Source organism: Dasypus novemcinctus, chromosome 10 (assembly GCF_030445035.2).
Source record: "Dasypus novemcinctus isolate mDasNov1 chromosome 10, mDasNov1.1.hap2, whole genome shotgun sequence".
Lineage (NCBI taxonomy): Eukaryota > Metazoa > Chordata > Mammalia > Cingulata > Dasypodidae > Dasypus > Dasypus novemcinctus.
The window spans coordinates 85,478,528-85,484,379 of NC_080682.1; positions in this window are offsets into that span (position 1 = coordinate 85,478,528).

Here is a 5,852-nt window from a genome sequence, read left to right on the forward strand (position 1 = left end):
CCTGGCCTTTTGTGTGAAATTATTATTATTTCTAGCAAGGTTTTCCTCCTTTCTTATTGACCAGAGACTAAGTCATAAAGCTTTTTTCTTTTACAATGAATTTTAAAACATGCCCTTTTTGGACACATTTCATTAAATATTACTGTATAAAATATAATTGAGTATATTTTTATAAGACTTTGAAAAAATTTTAAGAAAGTTTGAACTCAGGAGAATCCTCACTATTTACTCTGGTGTGTGTATATTCTCCATATTTTTTCTTCTTTTTTAGAAAATTGTAGCTGCCACTATAGGTGGAGTATTTTTTCTTATCCCAAGAGAATAGAACCTCAGTGACTGTCAGGTGGGTGGTCTGCATTCACAGATTCGATCTGGTACCAAATGTGAGTTTAAGTTTTAGCCACAGCTTAAAGATAGCTTCATAGTAATAAAAGGGTGCCAAGAATGGAGGTGAGTAGACTAGCTAGGAAGCTGAGAAACTTAAGAAAGTAAGTTAGCCTTCTCTGGAGCTTCGTTACTTTTGTTGTAATATTTCTAAGATAATAAATGCAAATTAAAATGTAATAGAAATGAATTTTACTGAAGAAACTTAAACATGGTACTTGGGATTTATTTCATGGAAGTACTTGTTTTTAAAAAACCTTGGGAAGCAGATGTGGCTCAACTGATAGCGCCTCCCGCCTACCATATAGGAGGTCCAGGGTTTGATACCCAGGGCTTCCTGGCCCATGTGGTGAGCGGCCTACATGGAGTGCTACCACACGCAAGGAGTGTCACCCTGCACAGGGGTGCCCCCCACGCAAGAAGTGCAGCCCTGTGCAGGAGTGTAGCCTGCCCAGGAGTGGTGCTGCCCACACGGAGAGCTGGTGCAGGAGGATGACGCAACAACAACAAAAACAAAAAAGAGACACAGAGAAAAGACAATATGAGACACAGAGAACTAGGGAGCTGAGGTGGAGCAAGAGAATGATCAACTCTCTCCAACTCTGGAAGGTCCCACTATGAGTTCCCAGAGCCACCTAATGAGAATACAACAAACACAGAAGAACACACAGCGAATGGATACACAGAGAGCAGACAATAGGGGCAGGGGGCGGAGAGGGGGAGAAATAAAAAATAATAAAAAATAAAAAACCTTTCATTAAGTACAAATATTCTCTTGAAATTCTGATGCACATTTTCACCTCAAAAAAAAAAAAAGTAAAGCTTTTATTTGAACTTTTTAAAATGGTAGAGGTAAGTAAATACAGGTAAACACCATGTAAATTTCTAGTACAAATCACATTGGATTTCTTTATAGAGGAACCATGTATTAGAGTTTTATTTTTTTAAAATTTTCTTTGGCTTTCTGAAAAATGGGTAGAATAAATCAAAGGGCTGAAGTTTCCCTCCTGTGTAAGTAACCGTACATGATTGTACTTTCAATGTGCAGATTCATTACTCTATTCTGATTCTTTTTTTTTTTTTTTTTTTTTTCCTTATCTGCGACATGCTTGCTAGACTGGGTGAATATTGCCTAAATTCTTTGGGCCTCATTTCCTTCATCAGGATCAGTGAGGTCTAAGGTCCAGGTTCCTGACAGGTCAGACATGATATGAGTCTCTGAAATTAATGAAAATGATTAATACACTCCTATAATTCAAAATACTAAACTAAGCATACCTTGCTTTGTATAGCTGAATAGTTTACAATGTGCTTTCACAAAAATTATTTCAATTATTTGTAAATGAATACTTGAGCAAAAATCAAAACAAATGTTTCTTGTTCGGTGGTTTATTGTACTTGTTGCATTGATTTCCCTTTGATTATTTTGCTAGTATTACAAAGTAGGGTAAAGTGACTTACGTAGGGAGTTAAAGAACTCTTGTAAGGGGTACTTTCAACCTTGAAATATTTTGTATGAAAAAGAGAAGCCAGAAGATCAAGCCTTCTGATCACTGCTATGTGTTAGCAAGGACTGCATTTTGTGAAAAGATGGAGAAACCTCACTGAACTAGATTACATTTTCAGAGCCCACTTGGGATTCTTAATCTAAGGGGCAGTACTTCCTGCAGCTGGACCTATGCCAAGTGGACACTCACCATGATGATGAAACTGCTAGATTAGAAGTGTTGGGGAGTAGAAATTAACCCAGTGTTAGCCATGTTGGATCTGGAGTACCACCTCAAAGTCTGAGGGAGGTTTGAGAACTATTTAGATCAGCATTATAGCATTTATTATGGAAGCAGAACAAGGGAGTACACTGTTAAAGTCTGTATTTTGGATGGAGAAATAGTTCAGCATTATCTGAACCTTCTAGAGTGAGTCTATATGAATCTTCATTATAGTCTGGAAGATGGTTTTTCTCTGCCCAGCATCAATTGCACTTTCTTAAGAAAGTAGATTCTTTCCTAGGAACTTAACAAAGGCCCAAGGCAGACATGATTGTGCTGATTCAAGACTCCTACCTTAGTTTCACCAGTGAGACAGGATTTCCTGATGACTATATTACCACTATGAGGCTTGCTTTTAGAATTGGTGTTAAAACAGCAATCAAGATTATCAACTATTGTTAACTAGAGGCATATGAAAGGAAAGTAGACATTGAAGAGGAAATTTGGGATTTCTGGTTAGAACATGACAAAATGTTGTAGAAGTAGAGACTTTGGAAGGAATGAATCACTACAGGACTGAGTTTTAGTGAAATTCAAGTGGAGGTACTAAATCCTCCACCAAGACCTGAAGGGACTCCTGAATCAGCTTTCTTGTGAATCTGATTTCCACAGAGGAGCAGCAGGAGAGACACTGGCTAACTTTAGACAATAGTTCTAAACAGCCTCGATGGAAAGGGAGGCATCAGGTCAGATTTCAGGAGCTAAAATTAATTTCAGAGGCCCAGTGTGATAGGTTGAGTCATGTCTTCTACAAAGACATGTTCAAGTCATAACCATGGTCCTATGGGTGTGAACTCATTTGTAAATAGGATCTTTGAAGATCCTTTCTGGATGACACCAAAAAAAAAATCAGGATGAGGCCTTAATCCAATATGACTGCAGTCCTTATAAGCAGAGGAAATTCTCAGTCAGTCAATAGAGGCCAGTGTGGAGACAGAAGACACAGATCACCAGGTGATGGAAGTGGAGATTGAGCTATATATTGCTGGCAAGCCACCAACAGAGGACTTGGGAGGAAGCCTAATCCTGGTGACACCTTGATTTTCTTCTAGCCACAAAAACTGTGAGACAGTAAATTTCTGTTTAAGCCAACCAGTGTGTGGTATTTGTCATAGGAACCCTGGCAGAACAAGACACCCAGTGAGTAAGATTCTGGGGCAAATGGGAATAAACACAATCCCTACCTTTGGTTAAAAACGCCTAAACCAAATCCTAGGCATCAGTTCACTTCTGTTGTGAATGTGTGAGAGGACTTGATTACAAACAAGACAGAAGCTTAGCAGGTTTTAGAATATATGGGGGAATTTCTGGATATATAAAGGACTGCCTAGGTCTTAGAGGTAGGGATGGAGAAAAGCAGAAATAGGCACCCATTTATAACTGCTATGAATCTGGGCATGGGGACAAGACTCATATCCTGGCTCCTTGGAAAGTATGGTTACTGTCAGTCAGGGTTCTTTGGTGGTAAAAAACTGAAACACTCTGACTTGAGCCAAGAGTATTTATAGGCAGCTCTGGAAGCTAGGGCCCATAAACTGAAATGGTTTTATAACAGAATGGCAGTTGTGCTACTGCCAATGGAATGAATAAAGTACAACTATCCTCTTCATCTTGTCAGCACTTGCTCAGTATTCACAGTCAAGGGATCACATAGTGATTATGGCCAGAGTAGAGCAGGGCACATAATCACAGATCCACCAGTTTAATGCAGAAAGAAACTGAAATGCTGATAGAAGAAAAAAATTAGACTCAGGGTACTAAAATGCAACCAATAAATTTTCCCTGTGAGCAAACAAAATCCCTGTGAGCTAAATAAACCTTGGACATCATACCATGTCCTACTTAACAGTGCTAGAGATCCTGAAATGAGATACTGAAGCAGTTAGGATGAGGGACAGAGACCTGGTTCTGAGACTGAAGAGTATGGCAGAAGACCCAACCTGGGAATTTGCTCAATTTGGGGGTTAGCAAAAAACTCCAATTTTGATATGATGAGAATATGCAGTACTCTTAAACTGGGAGCCCCCCTAGTTTTGCTTCTTACTCAGTCTTCATCTAAAAAATGGCTTCCACCTTTTCAGTACAAATACCTAGTTGCCATGCTTTATTCCTTTCTTCATGACCCAATACTCAACTCAGCAGCAAGACTTATTTGTACCTTAAAAACTACTGCATCCAACCACTTTCATCTCTCCTGCTAGCATCCTGTTTAGTCCTAATCTATCATTACCTTTGACATGGAATGCTTCAATAGCCTCATTTGTCAGCCTTTTGCCAGATTTATCTCTAAATGCCATTTTCTACACAGCAGCCAGAATGATCTCTTAAAAACTTAAATTACCTATCAGGTTTGTGAACTAGCATAGGCTTGCTGGCTCCCTCCCCAGAATCAACCATTTAGAAACAGTGGAAACTTGAGGGAGGCATAGATCTGAGAAATTAGCAAAAAACAAGAGAAACCCCTGAAGAGAATGAAAATGTTAGAGAATGTGTGTGTGCGTGCGCATGCGCATGAGTAGGGCAATGAGACATTAGTTTTTCCTCTTCCCTGCAGTGAGTAATAGGCTAGACTTCCTTTGTCACCAGGATAACGTCCTGTGGGGTTGAATAGATGAATACAGGTCCTCACAGCATCAGCATTCACTTCATTTTCCTCTCCAGGTCTGATAAGTCATAAGCTATGGAGACTAATTCCTCACAATGGGGCTTTTTATCCAAGAGTTTATAAGTAAATCCTTGAACCAGAGAAGTGGATTAATAAAGTGACAAACATAGAGATTAACAGATCCTTGGTGCCTGAAACTTTCCACCCTGGGGCTTATTCCATCCTCTTTAAATTCACTGGGGCTTGGCCTTCAACCCCTCCTCAATATATATAACAGGGTAGCCTATACCAGGAGAACATGAAATCATAAGACAAAATAACTAGACACCCAAGAAAGAGAAAGCATATTGAACAACAACACTTGAAGCAGAATTATTGAATTGGATAGGTTTAAAAATAAACAATAAATATACTCAAAATGATAAAGGATATTAGTAATATAATGCAAGAACAAGATACAAAGAACTGGGAAGTGGGTGCGGCTCAAGCAATTGGGCTGCCACCTACCACATGGGAGGTCGCTGGTTCACTTCCTGGTGCCTCCTGAAGAAGACAGCAGGTGCAACCGGCAGGTGTAGCAAGCTAACTCAAGATGACACAAAAGGAGACAGGAGGAAAACAATGAGAGACACAAAGCAGGGAGCAGAGGTGGCTCAAGCAATTAAGTGCCTCCCTCCAACATTGGAGGTCCTGGGTTTAGTTCCCAGTTCCGTGTAAGAAAACAAGACAAACAGTAAGTGCAAATAACCAGTGGGTGGGGAGAAATAAATAAAATTGTTAAAAAAAAAAAAAAGATATAAAGAAGGAAGTAGAAATATTAAGTATGAGATAGAGAATTGTTAAAGAATACAATAGATGCATGCTTTAAAAGGAACAGAAGAATTTAAAATTAAAGGATTGAAAATATATTCCAGGCAAATATAAATCAAAAGCAGAGGTAGGGGTGGGGAATGGGAAGTTATGAAAATGATTGTTGGCACATCCTATGCAATATATCTAAATTGAATAATGGTACCAGATGAAGTTATAGATAGGAAATGAAGTTTTTGTATCATCCATTATCATGTGCAATCAATAAACATTTGATAGCCTCT